The 18,215-nt window shown below is 44.9% G+C and overlaps 1 protein-coding gene across 3 annotated transcripts in view; it reads right to left on the bottom strand.

The window, feature by feature from the left end:
• sorcs2 (sortilin-related VPS10 domain containing receptor 2) overlaps positions 1-18,215 on the bottom strand; it is a 963,539-nt gene that overhangs the window by 120,687 nt on the left and 824,637 nt on the right. The window lies entirely within an intron of this gene.

Here is an 18,215-nt window from a genome sequence, read left to right as displayed (position 1 = left end):
AGCATGCAAATGGACAGAGGGATTATTTTCAGCATCCTTTCCCACCAGCTGGAGCAACGTGCATTTTAGTGAAATCATTGTGAAAGAATGCTCACATTTTATTCATCTTCTCAGCAGTGAAATGTAATGAAATGTAAAAGGAAGAAATGTAAAATTAGAGAATTAAAGAGTGTTCTGATTTTGAGAAACTGCTGTAGATGGGGAATGGGTGGATTTGACACATCTCGGATCAGAGTTTAAATCCATCCCACATTGATGGAATGAAAGTCTCTGTCTGTTGGCTGTAAGGGTCTTATATAAAATGAGCATCGATAGCCTCAAACCAGTTGCCGGTGGGCAAGAGCTTACAGCATAAACATGTCCCTAACAAGGCACTACATTGGCAATTTCACTCAGAGAAGCCACAGGATGGCTGGTGTGGGCAACTGAACAAATGTCACAATGGTGCACTAGTGCTCTTTTGAAGTTGGACAAGGCACATTATTGGGGCAGAGTGGAGGAAGCTTGACTTCAGATATAACTGTGCTGTACATGACTGGACAGTTCTAAAACTGGGGTGAATGAAAGAGATAAATTTCCTGGGGGCTTCTCCCGACCTATCGCCGTACCTTCAATAGAAACCCCATTTACAGGGTTTCTGCCAAATTCAGATTGAAGTTAAAGTAGTGGAGCAGATGAAGCCCAAAGGAAATTCACCACTGAACTGTCCATAAATTCAAACAACTGTATTGAAACTGCTATTGAAAGCAGCTAATTTTATAAAACAAGCACTGTTAATGAATATACACTTTTTCCTTTATTAATAATATGGTCACATTTTTTTCTTGACAGATTCAAGATAAGTATCTAAACTTCGGAACCAAAATGCACAAATACTGCACAATGTTGATTGGACAGTTAAGTGCTGTGGAAATTGCTTCACGATTACGACCAATGCACTAAAAAAGGATATTTGTTACTTGCCGCATTTTTTTAAATCACTTGCCAACTTTACCGTTATTGTATATTGCTGAATAACAAAAGAATATTTCCATCAGAAGTCTGAGGGGCCAAAATTGCTCCCGTTCCTTTTCGCCCGGGGGCAGGCGACAGTCGTGCTTCAATCGAAATTGGGCGAAATTTTGCAGGTGACTTGCTAGTAGCACCGTGCCCCGTGCCAACTCGCTGGGGAATTTGCTCCATGGGTCGCGAGGCTGGTGCAGGCCGATGTCAGCACCAGCTTCACGGGGAGCTAACATACGCCTGGAGCGCTCCTTAAAAGGGATAATGCTCTGTCTCGTTTGAGGGGCGCAAAATCCAATTGTACGCCGGGGGCGGGACTTCCTTCCTGGGCGGTAAAAGTCCTGGGCCCAAAGGTTACTGCCCCCAAATGGGGCGCGGAGCAATTTCGGCCCCCAATCATTTGCACACCTTCATGGGAACAGAGAGTTACTCTCAAGGAGTAGAATAATACGCCAGATTTAGCTGGAGTGGGGTTTTAAAATCTCCTAAAGCAATTCACAACTTGAAGGATTGAGAATTCACACACATAATTGTTGACTTTATGGGGAAGAGAGGTTGATTGGCAGTCAATAATAATAATAATGTTGTTAAAAGGGTACTTATGCTGTTAATTGCATAACTTAACTTTCTATGGCGAGTTTAATGCGAGTGGCAGAAACTTCATGAAAATCACGGGGAGGTTAAGCACGAGATGCTGTTTTCACGATGCTAATGGCAGAAAGGCAAACATCAGATAGAAAACTGGTGATTTGCAATTCATGGGGTATCTCTTCCTTGCTACAAGTTGCTGCCCAATTTGCACATTGATAACAGCGTATATCATTCAGACGTTGTTATCTTTTCAGCAAAATCTGGCCCAATATCAATGTAACTCTACTCTCGTGCCATGGCTACACCTATACAGCTACATCCTTGATTGTTTATGCACTCCACTATGATGTCCAGATTCTTGAGTAAGTTGTCATGAGATTGGTCCTTGACAAACAGCAAGACTGGTCATAACACCCAGAACTTGAGTCAGATTATGAGCCAAGATATGTGTGGCCAGGTCAACATGCCTTCGGTCCATGCTTTTTGAAGATGGATGCCCAAATCTGTCAGGAAAGAATTGGTCACCATGGTGAAACACAATCAATTGCACTTGCCTCTTGAGACCAACATTTCAAGGCAATAGCTGCCTCTTGGTTGATCTTGACTTCTTGGCAGAATAGAAAGTATGAAAGCACTGATCATTAGGCAAGAAGAAGCAGTAATACTCACTACCATGGGTATTACTTGTGTTGACAAACTCCAGATCAAGATACCTAAATCTTGTTGAGGGGAAGCAGTCAAGTTACACAGGCCAGCAGTTATCAGACTATGCCAACTGCTAGACAGGGACTCAAATAGAGTATATCATAGGCATGCTGAAGAAAAGATTCCACTGCTTGAATAGAATCATAGAATGATACAGCACAGAAGGAAGCCATTCGGCCCATCAGGCCTGTGCCAGATCATTGAAAGAGCTATCCAATTAGTCTCACTCCACTGCTCTCTCCCGGAGCCCTGCAAATTTTTCCTTTTCAAGTATATAACCAATTCTATGTTGAATGTTACGATTGAATCTGTTTTCACCAACTTTTCAGGCATTCCAGATTACAACAAGTCGCATCGTAAAAAAATGTTTCCTCATTCGAGTCTGGTTCTTTTGTCAATCACTTTAAATCAGTGTCCTCTGCCATGTGTCTGCCCATTTCACCAGTCTGTCTATGTCCTCCTGATGTCTGTTACTATCCTCCTCATTTCTGAGTTTTGTGTCATCTGCAAGATTTGAAATTCTGGCCTATATACCCAAGTCCAGGTCATTAATATATATCAGAAAGAATAGCGGGCCTAATACCAACCCCTGGGGAACACCAATGTATAAACAATATCAAATGCACTACCCACATCAACACTCTCAGTTACTTTATCAAAAGGATTTGATCAAGTTAGTCAAAAATGATTTGCCTTCAATAAATCCATGCTTACTTTAATTTATTAGCCCATACTTATCCAATTGCCAATTAATTTTGTCCCAGATGATTATTTCTAAAAGTTTCCCCACCACTGGCATTCGGCTGATCAGCCTGTAATTGTCGGGTTTTCCCTCGCCCCTTTTTTTAAACAGGGTGTAACATCTGCAATCCTCCCGTCCTCTGGCACCACTCCCATATCGAAGGAGGATTGGAAGATTATGGCCAGAGCCTTCGCCCTCAGCGACCGAGTGATTTTTCTACTTCGAGGACTGCCAACTTTTTAAGTACCTCCTCTTTATTTTTATCCTATCCAATATAACTACTATCTCCCCCTTTACTGGTACATTGTCAGGATTCTCTTCACTAATGAAGATAGATACAAAGTATTCATTTAGTACCTTAGCCCTCTGCCTCCACAAGAATATCTCCTTTTTGGTCCTTAATCAACCCCATCCTTCCTTTGACTGTCTTTTTACTATTTATATGCTTATAAAAGACCTTTGGGCACTCTTTAGCCTCTAATCTCTTCTCATAGTCTCTCTTTGCCCCACTTATTCCCTTTTTTAGATCTCCCCTGTACTTTTTATATTCAGCTTGGTTCTCGACTGTATTATGATCCACACAATTGTCATAAGCCTACTTTTTCTGCCTCTATATCTTTTGTTATCCAGGAAGTTATGCTTTGGATGCCCCTCCTTTTACCCTCATGAGAATGTATGTATTCGGTACCTGAACCACCTCCTCTTTGAAGGCCTCCCATTGTTTAATTATTGTATTGCCGACCAATTTTTGATTCCAATCCATCTGGCCCAGATCCCTTTTCAACTCACTGAGGTTGGGCCTCCTCCAGTTAAGTTATTTTACACTTGATTGTTCCTTGTCCATTTCATATCTATTCTAAACCTGATGTTTTTATGATCACTCTTCCCCAAATGCTCCCCCATAGGTCTGATAGAGTTCTATTGTACAACACGAAGAAAGTATCCTAAGATAGTGGCATTCTACAGAATAAGGCTCTCAGAACATAAGTCATCAAACAGTAGGTTGAAGACGAAGCCAAGGAAAACCCTGAAGAGGATGCTGAGAATGGGTCCAAGGCTGCAGAATTCCCAGTTCCACAAGAGCTGCAGGAAGGACAACAAATCCAACAATATATAATCGACAACACGTTCATTTCAAATTCAGTCACCCTGCACAAGTATTGATGAATAACAATGTTTCATGAATTGGCACAGCAAACCTACGTACACCATTACGGCTATTTGATCCCAGCCAACATGCATGTGTATCCATTCATTGCTTGCTAAAGAGATTTGGCCCCGGACAAATTAATTCTCTGCACAAAGTCAGAATTCCATTACAGTCAATTATTTCCAGTCAGTACTTTTTTTTTACCCCAGTGTTTCCCCTTTGTGAAGGAAGTGAGGTGGCTGGCTGCTGAACAGCACTGAAGGGCCGAAATTCACCTGTTGTGTGCCTCGGAGGTGCTGATGGGGCGCAAAAGTGTTTTTGCACCGGGGGGGGGAGGGGGGGGAAGAGATGCGACCGGATCCTGCAAAATTGCGCAGGAGTTAGCGGAGGCACAAATCCATTCATTACATTAATTGGCCAGCACCCTGTGAAGCTACCATGGGTGATTCCCGTGCCTGCCTTGTGGGTTGCGAACCGGATCATGGGGCAAAATTTAAAGGGGGGCAAAATTTAAAGGGGAGGTGCGCGGCGCTGTGTGATGCCATTTTGTTTTTTCCTGACTCTGGTCGGGCCACTCTCGATCATTGTTGCGGGGTCCTGGCCACAATTGTGCAGCCCGGCACTCCGATTTGGTGCTGGGCTGTGGCCTCGGCTCCCCCTAGCACCAGTGGAGGTCATCAAAGGGCCTGCAAAGCTCGCAGCTTCTCTCCCCATTAACGGAAGGGGAGGGGCGTTGAAACGCGTCGGTGCTACGCGGAGAGGTTACATAGCACACCGCGATGCACTCGGGTAGCGCCTTCGATCCTGCCCCGAAAGGAAGTGGAGCGCGTGACATTGCGCTCCACTTTCTGTGAGGGGCGGTAACCCGAATTTCGCTTCTGGGGTACAGAGGTTACCACCCCTAACTGGGGTGATAGCCAATTTTAACCCCTGAGTATTTCCTGGATGAAGTTGATTCTTTACTAACCCACTATTGATCAAAGGATGGCCCTTCAACTGCTGGCACCACATCAGATACTATGGTGGCTGTCTGGATGTGCTCCTTCCTGACCGCACTGTCCACTGAGGTCTGTTTCATATGGTTAACCCTGTCCTGCAATCAAATAGTAATCTCTCAAATCACATAGCTTCTCATTGTATTTCTTTTTCTCCATTTATATCTGCAGGAATTCTTGCTTTCTGTTAATTGAATGAGTTGGGTGGCATAGATGTTTAATTGCCTGGAGAGAGCTTTAGGGCTTGAGATCATATTCTGCAATTCTATTTGTTTTCTAATGCAAACTGAAACCAAATGCGGTAATGTATGCACAGTTACTAATTCTCTGCTTTTGCAGTGGGCAATCAGCTTTTCCAACACCTTGTTGTGCTGTTTGCATGGAGACCTGGAATAAAAGTTCCGAATTGGGGAAAAGCCAATTTTGCTAAGTTAAGGAGTGATATGGCCATAGTGGACTGGAAACAGCTACTTGTGGGTAAATCGGTGTCGGAACAGTGGGAGGCATTCAAGGAGGAGATCCGAAAGGTTCAGGCCAAACATGTGCCCTTAAAGAAAAAAGCTGGGAAAAATAATTCTAGAGCCCCTGGATGTCCAGGGACTTACAGGGGAGGATAAAGAAAAAAAGGGACGCTTATGCCACATATCAACGACTAAATACTTTAGAATTTTTAGAGGAATATAGAAAGATAAGAGTAAAATTAAAAAGGATATTAGGAATGTTAAGAGAGAGCATGAGAAATTCTTGGGCAGTAATCTTAAGGAAAACCTAAGATGTTCTATAAATATATTAAGATTAAGAGGGTAACTAAGGAAAGGGTAGGGCCTATTAGAGACGCAAGTTTCGGCTCGAGTTGCTCCTATTTTTTTGGAGTAACTAGTTTAGAATGGAGTATCTTAGAAATTGCAATTCTTGGCATTTAGTTTGCTCCAGTTCTAGTGAGTTAGAATAGTTTTGTTTTACAACAGTTTTTTTTCAAAAGGGGGCGTTACCAGACACTTACGCCTATTTTGCAAGTTTAGGCAGCGAAAACTTACTCCAAACTAACTTAGAATGGAGTAAGTGTAGATTTTTGTACACTCAGAAAAACCTTGCCTACATTTTATAAAAAAGGCGCAGGGAACGAGAGATGGGGGGGGGGGGGGAAGGGAAGTTAGAGTGAAGTCAGGGGATTTTACAAGCCATTAAACACTTCACTTTTACAAATAAAGAGCCATCATGATTAATAAATGATAAATAAATCAAGAAATCAACCAATAAATCAATCAATAAATCAATCAAAAAAAATTTTAAAATTAAAAAAATAATTAAAAAATCAATAAATAAAAAATTTAAAGTTTCTACTCACCTACTGCAGCACCGGGAGCCCTCCAACAGCCTGCTGGGACGGAGCCCCCCAGGAGATGTCGGGCGGGTGGCCCCCGCCGCCGCTGAGGACTGCCCGCCCCCAGCAGACGACGGACCGCCAACCAGGACTTCGGGCGGGCCCTTCGGCCGATGCTGAGGACTTTGGGTGGGGCCAGCCACCAGCGAGATGCCGGGCGGGCGGGCCCTGTCGCCGACGAGGAGTTCAGGTGGGGCCTGCCCCCAGGAGATGCCGGGCGGACCACCGTGGTAAGTACTGTCAGGTCACTCAGCCCGGGATAGGGCCGATGTCCCTTCGGCCAGGGATAGGGTCGTCGCTTGGAGACAGGACATGCTGGGAGGGCCAGGAGCTACTGTGCACGTGCGCAGCTGCCGGCCCTGTTTTTGGCGCAGGGCTGCAGCTCTGCCCCCAGCAGCTCCTGCTGTGCTGCGCCGAGCTGGAAATGGCCCTACAGATATCGGAGAATCGCGAGGTAAGTATTTGGCGCTTTTTCAGTTCTACAAATTAGGCGGGCCTCGCCGATGTGCGCCGTTCTAGCGGAGGTCCGAAACTTGAGCCCCATGAGGGTAATCTTTGTGATGAGGCGGAAGATGTTGGTAGGGTTCTTAACGAATACTTTACATCTGTTTTCACAAAAGAAAGAAGTAATGCAGAAACTGCTATAGAGGAGGAATGTGATATTCTGGGTGAAATAAATATAGTGAGAGATGAAGTATTAATGGGTTTAGCTGCTTTGAAAGGCCCGGATGAAATGCATCCCAGGTTGTTGAGCAGAAGTCTTGACCATCATTTTCCAGTGCACTTTGGATATGGGCATGGGGCCGGAGGATTGGAGGACTGCTAATGTAGTACTCTTGTTTAAGAAAGGGAAAAGGGATAGGCCGAGTAATTACAGGCCTGTCACCCTAACGTCAGTGGTGGGAAAATTATTGGAAAAAATCCTGAAAGACAGGATAAATCTGCATTTGGATAGGCAAGGATTAATGAGGGACAGTCAGCACAGATTTGTTAAAGATCGTGTTTGACTAACCTGATTGAATTTTTTGAGGAGGTAACCAAGAGGGTCGATGAGGGTAGTGCGTACGCTGTAGTATATATGGACTTTAGCAAGGCTTTTGATAAGGTCCCGCATGGTAGACTGGTCATGAAGGTTAAAGCCCATGGGATCCAGGGCAAAGTTGGCTTGGAGGTAGGAAGCAAAGGGTAATGATTGATGGATGTTTTTGTGACTGGAAGGATGTTTCCAGTGGGGTTCCGCAGGCTCAGTACTGGGTCCCTTGCTTTTTGTGGTATATATCAACGATTTAGATTTGAATATAGGAAGTATAATTAAGAAGTTTGCAGACGACACCTGGCTGTGTGGTTGATAATGAAGAGGAAAGTCATGGGCTGCAGGAAGATATCAATCTACTGGTCAGGTGGGCAGAGCAGTGGCAAATGGAATTTAATTCAGAGAAGTGTGAGGTGATGCACTTTGGGAGGACTAATAAGGAAAGGGTATACACATTAAGTGGTAGGCCACTTAATAGTGTAGATGAACAAAGGGACCTTGGAGTGCTTGTCCACAGATCCCTGAAAGTAGCAGGCCAGGTGGATAAGGTGGTTAAGATGGCATACAGAATGCTTGCCTTTATTGGCCAAGGTATAGAATATAAGAGCAGGGAGATTATGCTTAAATTGTATAATACTTTGGTTAGGCCACAGCTGGAGTACTGCGTGCAGTTCTGGTCACCGTATTATAGGAAGGACGTGATTGCACTAGAGAGGATGCAGAGGAGATTTACTAGGATGTTGCCTGGAATGGAGAATCTTAGTTATGAGGACAGATTGGTAGGCTGGGTTTGTTCTCTTTGGAACAGAGGAGGTTGCGAGGAGACCTCATCGAGGTGTACAAAATATTGAGGGGCCTGGACATAGTGGATAGTAAGGGTCTATTTCCATTGGTGGAGGGGGCTATTACGAGGGGGCATAGTTTTATGGTGGTAGGTGGAAGGTTTAGAGGGGATTTGAGGGGGGGCTTCTTTATGCAGAGGGTTGTGGGAATCTTGAACTCGCTGCCTGGAAGAGTGGTGGATGCAGAAACTCTCACCACTTTTAAGAGATGGTTGGATGGGCACTTGAAGTGTCGTAACCTGCAGGGTTACTGACCTAGAGCTGGTAATCGGGATTAGACTAGATGACCTTTCGTTGGTCGGCGCAGATATAATGGTCAGTACTGCAGGGAATAGAATATGGCCAGGGTGATCTCCTGGACGAGTTTCCATCGCCTGGATGGGTCGGAGAGGAATTTTCCCAGATTTTTTCTCCCTAAATTGGCCTGGGTTTTTCATCTGGTTTTTGCCTCTCCCAGGAGATCACATGGCTCCAGCTGGGGTGGAGTGTAGATGTTTTAGTATAAGGGGTGTTGCAGCAGTGTGGGGCAGACTGGTTGGGCTGGGTGCTCTTTGCCTTTCCGTTATTGTTCATGGGTTTGTACGTAACCTTTAGGGCTGCTGACGAAGGGCCGTGCGGCTCTTTGTCGTCTGGCACAGACACGATGGGCTGAGATGGCCTCCTTCTGCGCTGTAAATTTCGATGTTTCTATGTTTCTAAAGACAGCAGTACCATGAGAAGATGCCAGACAAAACATTGTTTTCTTCACATGGGGAATACATTGTCCCTCTTTGCCAAAGGCGTCTTCAATCATTTTACCAGCACTTTTTTTTTACCTAAGAGAGGCATGGATTGCATATGACAGTACTGGTTGAATATGGTGCTGATGAACTTTCCCTGGTTTTGGTGAAAACAGTGAGAACTGCTGCTGATGACGGCAGGAAAAGAACTCCCAGAAAGAGGCTTAAATATACAGCAGGAGTGGGGAAGACAAGGCCCCAGCAATAACACAAAAAAATAAGAACATAAGAAATAGGAGCAGGATAGGCCATTTGACCCCTCGAGCCTGCTTCACCATTCAATAAGATCATGGCTGATCTGATCTTGGCCTCAACACCACTTCCTTGCCCGCTCCCCATAACCCTTGACTCCCTTATCGTTCATAAATCTGTCTATCTGCAACTTAAATATATTCAATGACCCAGCCTCCACAGTTCTCTGGCATAGAGAATTCCAAAGATTCACGACCCTCAGAGAAGAAATTCCTCCTCATCTCCATTTTAAATGGATGACCCCTTATTTTGGGCCCAAGTTTCGGCCTCAGTTGCTCCTGATTTTTTGGAGCAACTGGTGTAGAACGGAGTATCTTAGAAATTCAAATTTTCGGCATTTAGTTTGCTCCAGTTCTAGTCAGTTAGAACAGTTTCACTTTGGAACAGAATTTTTTTTTCAAAAGGGGGCGTGTCCGGCCACTTACGCCTGTTTTCAAAGTTTCGGCAGTGAAAACTTACTCCAAACTAACTTAGAATGGAGTAAGTGAAGATTTTTGTACGCTTGAAAAAACCTTGTCTACACTTTAGAAAATCAGGCGCAGGTTACAAATCAGGCGTAGGGAATGGGGGGGTTTAAAGGGAAGTTTACAAACATTAAACACTTCAATTTTACAAAAAGAGTCATCATCAATAATAAATTATAAATACATCAATAAATCAACCAATAAATCAATCAAAAAAATTAATAAAAAATAAGTTTAAAAAAATCAATAAATAAAACATTTTCTACTTACTGACTGCAGCACCAGGAATCCTCCAATAGCGTGCTGGGATGCCCCCCCCCCGCCCCCGTGTGTCTCCTTTAGTGTCTCTATCTCTCTGTCTGCCTGTGTGTGTCTCTCTCACTCTCTGTCTGTCAGTGTCTGTGTTTCTGACAGCGAGAGGTGGAGGGGAGGGGGAGGATGGGGAGGGGGGGTGGAGGGGAGGAGGAGTGGGGGAGAGGGGGTGTGGTGGGGGAAGAGGGGGTGGGGATGGGGGGTGAGAAGGGAGGGAGGGGAGGGGGGTGAGAAGGGAGGGAGGGGAGGGGGGTGAGAAGGGAGGGAGGGGAGGGGGGTGAGAAGGGAGGGAGGGGAGGGGGGTGAGAAGGGAGGGAGGGGAGGGGGGTGAGAAGGGAGGGAGGGGAGGGGGGTGAGAAGGGAGGGAGGGGAGGTGGGTGAGAAAGGGGGGGGGAAGGAGAGGTAGGAGGAGGGAGGGGGGAGGAGGGAGGGGAGGAGGAGGGAGGGGAGGGGGGAGGAGAGGTAGGAGGAGGGAGGGGAGGGGAGGGGGGGAGAGAAGGGAGGGAGGGGAAGGGAGAGGGGGAGAGAAGGGAGGGCGGGGGGGGAGAGAAGGGGGGAGAGAAGGGAGGGAGGGGAAGGGGGGAGAGAAGGGGGGAAGAGAGAGAGAGAGAAGGGAGAGAGAGAGAGAGAGAGAGAGAGAGAAAGAAAGGAGAGGGAGGCTGAACGGGCCGGGCCCAGCCGGCCCCAAGACTTCGAGCTTAGACTTACCGGATTGACAGGTAGGTGGCGTCGGGTCCGCGGTCTGGGGGGGGTCGGGAGCGCGGGTCGGGGCGGAGGGGACGGGGGTCGGTCGGTCGGGGGGGGGGGGGGGGGGGGGCGGCGGAGATCGGTCGGGTGGGGGGGCGGAGACCGGTCGGGGGGTGGGGGGGGCGGAGATCGGTCGTGAGCGGAGGTCGGTCGGGGAGGGGGGAGAAGGTCGGGAGCGGGGGAAGCGGATGTCGTGTCGGGGGGGGGCGCGGAGAGCGGGAGTCAAGTCGGGTCGGGTCCGGTCCAGAGGAAGTAGGAGCTGGGCGAGGGAGGCAGCCTTATACACGCAGCCCCAGTGAGGCCATTCGGCCAGGACTAGGGGCTGCGTGCTTCGGGCCCCTCCCACACAGTTTTGGGCGCCTGGAGCTACTGCACATGCGCGCCAACTGTAGCGCGCATGTGCAGAGGTCCTGGCACTGTTTCCAGCGCAGGGACCTGGCTCTGCCCCCTTCAGCTCATGCTGCGCTGCGCTGAGCTGCAAACGACCAGCAGGGAGCCGGAGAATCTGTAAGTTTTTTTTAGGCGCACTTTGTGGCGCGAAAAACGGGCGTCCAGGTCGGGGCTGCGCCGTTCTAGGCGCGGCCCGAAACTTGGGCCCTTTGAAACTATGCTCCCTAATTCTAGATTCCCCCACGAGGGGAAACAAGCTCTCCGCATCTACCCTGTCAAGCCCTCTCATAATCTTATACGTTTCAATAAAATCACCTCTCATTCTTCTAAACTCTAATGAGTAGAGGCTCACCTGCTCAACCTTTCTTCATAAGACAACACCTTCATCTCAGGAATCAACCTAGGGAACCTTCTCTGAACAGCCTCCAATGCATGTATATCCCTCCTTAAATAAGGAGACCAAAACTGTATGCAGTACTCCAAATGTAGTCTTACCAATAGTGATAGCAAGACTTCTCTACTTTTGTACTCCAAACCGCTTGCAATAAAGGCCAACATTCCATTTGCTTTCCTAATTAATTGCTGTACCTGCATGCTAACTTTGTGTTTCATGTACAAGAACCCCCAGATCCCTCTGTACTGCAGCAATTTAAGAACATAAGAACATAAGAATTAGAACAGGAGTAGGCCATACGGCCCTCGAGCCTGCTCCGCCATTCAATATGATCATGGACTCAGCTCCACTTCCCTGCCCGCTCCCCATAATCCCTTATCACCTTAATGTTTAAGAAACTGTCTATTTCTGTCTTAAATGTATTCAATGTCCCAGCTTCTACAGCTCACTGAGGCAGAGAATTCCACAGATTTACAACCCTCTGAGAGAAGAAATTTCTCCTCATCTCAGTTTTAAATGGGTGGCCCCTTATTCTAAGTTCGATTCTCCCCCATCAGTGGAAACATCCTCTCTGCATCCACCTTGTCAAGCCCCCTCATAATTGTTCTGTATGGAGAAAGAGTCAGATTGAATACTGTGAGCTCAAAGTAACGTGTGACCGTAGTCTTTTATTGCAGGTCTCCAGAGTGCCTCTCCAACCTGTGAAGCCTCCTTACATATCTGTGCTCCCAAGGGATTATGGGATCCCTTGGGAACCCAGGGATTGAGCCTTCTGGTGGCTGTACAGAGTAAATACAAGTCCACATATATAACAATAATCTTGTACGTTTCGATAAGATCACCTCTCATTCTTCTGAATTCCAATGAATAGAGACCCAACCTACTCAACCTTTCCTCAAAAGTCAAACCCTTCATCTCTGGAATCAACCTAGTGATCCTTCCCTGAACTGCCTCCAAAGCAAGTATATCCTTTCATAAATATGGAAACCAAAACTGTACGCAGTATTCCAGGTGTGGCCTCACCAATACCCTGTATAGCTGTAATAAAACTTCCCTGCTTTTATACTCCATCCCCTTTGCAATAAAGGCCAAGATTCCATTGGCCTTCCTGATCACTTGCTGTACCTGCATACTATCCTTTTGTGTTACATGCACAAGTACACCCAGATCCCGCTGTCCTGCAGCACTTTGTAAACTTTCTGCATTTAAATAATAAACTATTCTTTGATTTTTTTCTGCCAAAGTGCATGACCTCACACTTTTCAACATTATACTCCATCTGCCAAAATTTTGCCCACTCACTTAGCCTGTCTATGTCCTTTTGCAGATTTTGTGTGTCCTCCTCACACATTGCTTTTCCTCCCATCTTTGTATCGTCAGCAAACTTGGCTACGTTACACTCAGTCCCTTCTTCCAAGTCGTTAATATAGATTGTAAATAGTTGGGGTCCCAGCACTGATCCCTGCGGCACCCCACTAGTTACTGGTCACCAACCAGAGAATGAACCATTTATCCCAACTCTCTGTTTTCTGTTAGTTAGCCAATCCTCTATCCATGCTAATATATTACCCCCAACCCCGTGAACTTTTATCTTGTGCAGTAACCTTTTATGTGGCACCTTGTCAAATGCCTTCTGGAAGTCCAAATACACCACATCCACTGGTTCCCCTTTATCCACCCTGTTCGTTACATTCTCGAAGAACTCCAGCAAATTTGTCAAACATGACTTCCCCTTCATAAATCCATGCTGATTCTGCCTGACCAAATTTTGCTTTTCCAAATGTCCTGCAACTGCTTCTTTAATAATGGACTCCAACATTTTCCCAACCACAGATGTTAGACTAACTGGTCGACAGTTTCCTGCTTTTTGTCTGCCTCCTTTTTTAAATAGGGGCGTTACATTTGCAGTTGTCCAATCTGCTGGGATCTCCCCAGAATTCAGGGAATTTTGGTAAATTACAACCAAAGCATCCACGATCCCTGCCGCTACTTCTCTTAAGACCCTAGGATGCAAGCCATCAGGTCCAGGGGATTTATCTGCCTTTAGTCCCATTATCTTACTGAGTACCACCTCCTTTGTGATTGTGATTGTGTTAAGTTGCTCCCCCCCCATAGCCCCTTGACTATCCACTGTTGGGACATTTACTGTCCTCTACCGTAAAGACTGATACAAAATATTTGTTCAGAGTTTCTGCCATCTCCATGTTCCCCATTACTAATTCCCCGGTCTCTTCCTTTAAGGGACCAACATTTACTTTAGCCACTCTTGCTTTTTATATACCTATAGAAACTCTTGCTATCTCTTTTTATATTTTGTGCTAGTTTACTTTCATAGTCTATCTTCCCGTTCTTAATCATTTTTTGAATCATTCTATGCTGGCTTTTAAAGCTACCCAGTCTTCTGTCCTCCCACTAGTTTTGGCCACTTTGTATGCCCTCGTTTTTAATTGAATACCGTCCTTTATTTCTTTAGTTAGCCACGGATGGCTCTCTTTTCTCTTATACCTTTTCCTCCTCACTGGAGTATATTTTTCTTGAGTTGTGAAATATCTCCTTAAATGTACACCATTGTTCATCAACCCTCCTAACACTTTAATCTATTTTCCCAGTCCACTTTAGTCTCCTTTATTGAAGCTTAGTACGCTGGTTAGAGATCCAACTTTCTCACCCTCCATCTGAATTTGAAATTCAATCATAATATGATCACTCATTCCAAGGGGATCCTTTACTAGGAGATTGTTTATTAATCCTGTCTCATTACACAGGACCAGATCTAAGATAGCCTACCCCCTGGTTGGTTCTGTTACATACTGCTCAAGGAACCCGTCCCTTATGCACTCTATGAACTCCTCCTCGAGGCTACCCAGACCAATTTGATTTGTCCAATCAATATGGAGGTTAAAATCACCCGATTAATACTGTTCCCTTTTTACAAGCCCCCACTATTTCCTGGTTTATGCTCTGACCAACAGAGTTGCTACTGTTAGGGGGCTTATAGACTACACCCACCAGTGACTTTTCCCCCTTATTATTCCTTATCTCCACCCAAACTTTTTCAACATCCTGATCATTTGAGCCAATATAATTTCTCATTATTGCAGTGATTCCATCCTTTATCAATAGAGCTATCCCACCTCCTTTTCCTTTTTGTCTGTCCTTCCGGATTGTCAAATACCCCTGAATATTTAGTTCCCAGTCCTGGTCACCTTGCAACCACGTCTCTGTAATGGCTATCAGATCATACCCATTTGTCTCAATTTGTGCCGTCAGCTCATCTATTTTGTTACAAATGCTATGTGCATTTAGACAAAGTGCCTTTAAATTTGTTTTTTTTACCCTTTTTCCTGCTTGATTCCTCTCTCCTTCAAACTCACTTTCTTTATTTTTGCTTTCTAATTCCAGCTTTACTCCCCTCCCTACTGAATCTATTTTCAGGTTCCCATCCCCTTGCCAAGCTAGTTTAAACCCTCCCCAACAGTACTAGCAGCTCCCCTCACCCGCCTCATGAGGATATTATTCCCAGCTCTGTGGAGGTGCAAACTGTCTGGCTTGTACAAAGTCCCACTTCCCCCAGAAGTGGTCCCAATGCCTCAGGAAGCTAAAGTTCTACCGCCTGCACCATCTTTCCAGCCATGTATTCATCTGCTCTATCCTCCTATTTCTGTACTCACTAGCTCGTGGCACTGGGAGTAATCCGGAGATTACTATCTTTGAGGTCCTGCTTTTTAATGTCTCTCCTAGCTCCCTAAATTCTGCCTGCAGGACCTCATCCCTCTTTCTATCTATGTCGTTGGTACCGATGTGGGCCACGACCACTGGCTGTTCACCCTCTCCATTTAAATAATAATTTGTTTTTTTATTTTTCCTACCAAAGTGGATAACCTCACATTTTCACAAATTATATGCCATCTGCCAAATTTTTGCCCACTCACTTAGCCTATCTACATCCCTTTGCAGATTCTTTGTGTCCTCTTCACAACTTGCTTTCTCACCTATCTTTGTATCATCAGCAAATTTGGCTACATTACACTCGGTCCCTTCATCCATGTCATTAATATAGATTGTAAATAGTTGAGGCCTCTGCACTGATACCTGTGGCACCCCAATAGTTACAGTTTGCCAACCTGAAATTGACCCATTTATCCCAACTCTGTTTTCTGTAAGTTAGCCAATCCTCTATCCATGCTAATATATTACCCCAGCCCTGTGAGCTCTTAACTTGTGCAGTACCCTTTTATGTGGCACTTTATCGAATGCCTTCTGGAAATCCAAATAGGCTACATCTACTAGTTCCCCTTTATCCACCCTGCTCATTACATCCTCAAAGAATTCTAACATAGACAGGCTAAGTGAGTGGGCCAAAATTTGGCAGATGGAGTATAATGTTCGAAAGTGTGAGGTCATGCACTTTGACAAAAAAAATCAAAGAGCAAGTTATTATTTAAATGGAGAAAGATTGCAAAGTGCTGCAGTACAGTACAAAAGGATAGTATGCAGGTACAGCAAGTGATCAGGAAGGCCAATGGTATCTTGGCCTTTATTGCAAAAGGGATGGAGTATAAAAGCAGGGATGTCTTGCTACAGCTATATAAGGTATTGGTGAGGCCACACCTGGAATACTGCATGCAGTTTTGGTTTCCATATTTACGAAAGGATATACTTGCTTTGGAGGCAGTTCAGAGAAGGTTCACTAGGTTGATTCCGGGGATGAGAGGGTTGACTTATGAGGAAAGATTGAGTAGGTTGGGCCTCTATTCATTGGAATTCAGAAGAACGAAAAGTGATCTTATCAAAACGTATAAGATTATGAGGGGGTTTGACAAGGTGGATGCAGAGAGGATGTTTCCACTGATGGGGAGTCTAGAACTAGAGGGCATGATCTTAGAATAAGAGGCCGCCCATTTAAAACTGAGATGACGAGAAATTTCTTCTTTCAGAGGGTTGTAAATCTGTAGAATTCTCTGCCTCAGAGAGCTGTGGAAGCTGGGACATTGAATAAATTTAAGACAGAAATAGACAGTTTCTTAAACGATAAGGGGATAAGGGGACCGGGCAGGGAAGTGGAGCTGAGTCCATGATCAGATCAGCCATGATCTTATTGAATGGCGGAGCAGACTCGAGGGACCATATGGCCTACTCCTGTTCCTATTTCTTATGTTCTTATGTAAATTTGTTAAACATGATTTCTCTTTCATAAAACCATGCTGACTCTGCTTGTCTGTAATAAGATTTTCTAAATGTCCTGCTACTACTTCCTTAATAATGGACTCCAGCATTTTCCCAATGACAGATGTTAGGCTAACTGGTCTATAGTGTCCTGCTTTCTCTCCCTCCTTTCTTAAATAGGGACGTTACATTTGCGGTTTTCCAATTCGCCGGGACCTCTCCAGAATCCAGGGAATTTTGGTAGATTACAACCAATGCATCCACTATCTCTGCAGCGACTTCTTTTAAGACCCTAGGATGCAGGCCATCAGGTCCAGGGGACGTGTCCCATTAGTTTGCCTAGTACTTTTTTTCTAGTGATAATGATTGTTTAAAGCTTCTCCCTCCCAATAGCCCCTTGATGATCTATTATTGGGATGCTTTTAGTGTCTTCTACCATGAAGACCGATACAAAATATTTGTTCAATGTCTCTGCCATTTCCCTATTTCCCATTATTAATTCCCCAGTCTCATCCTCTAAGGGACCAATGTTTACTTTAGCTACACTCTTCTTTTTTATATACCTGTAGAAGCTCTTACTGTCTGTTTTTATATTTCTTGCTAGTTTACTCTCAATCTATCGTCACTCTATTTTTTTTTAGTCGTCCTTTGCTGGTTTCGAAACATTTTCAAATCCTGTGGCCTACCACTAATCTTCGCAACATTGTATGCCTTTGTTTTCAATTTGATACCATCCTTAACCTCCTTAGTTAACCACAGATGGCTCATCCTTCTCTTGGAGTGTTTCTTTCTCACTGGAATATATCTTTGAAATATCTCTTTAAATGTCTGGCAGTGCTTATCTACCGTCCTACCCTTTAATCTATGTTCCCAGTCCATTTTAGCCAACTCTGTCTTCATACCTTTGTATTTGCCTTTATTTAAGTTCAGGACACTAGTTTGAGACCCAAGTTTCTCATCCTCAAAGTGAATTTGAAATTCTAACATGCTATGATCACTCTTCCCTCGAGGATCCTTTACTATGAGATTGTTAATTAATCCCATCTCATTACACATTACCAGTTCTAAAATAACCTGCTCCCTGGTTGGTTCTGCAACGTATTGTTCTAAGAAATTATCCCGAATATACTCAATGAACTCTTCCTCAAGGCTACCTTTGCCACTTTGATTTGTCCAATCTATATGAAGATTAAACTCTCCCATGATTATTGCAGTACCTTTCTTACAAGCCTCCATTATTTCTTGATTTATACTCTGTCCTGCAGTG

The sequence above is a fragment of the Pristiophorus japonicus genome, chromosome 2 (genome assembly GCF_044704955.1).
Source record: "Pristiophorus japonicus isolate sPriJap1 chromosome 2, sPriJap1.hap1, whole genome shotgun sequence".
Taxonomy (NCBI): Eukaryota; Metazoa; Chordata; class Chondrichthyes; family Pristiophoridae; genus Pristiophorus; species Pristiophorus japonicus.
The sequence above is the reverse complement of the archived record's forward strand: the minus strand, read 5'-3'. Positions and strand labels throughout refer to the sequence as shown.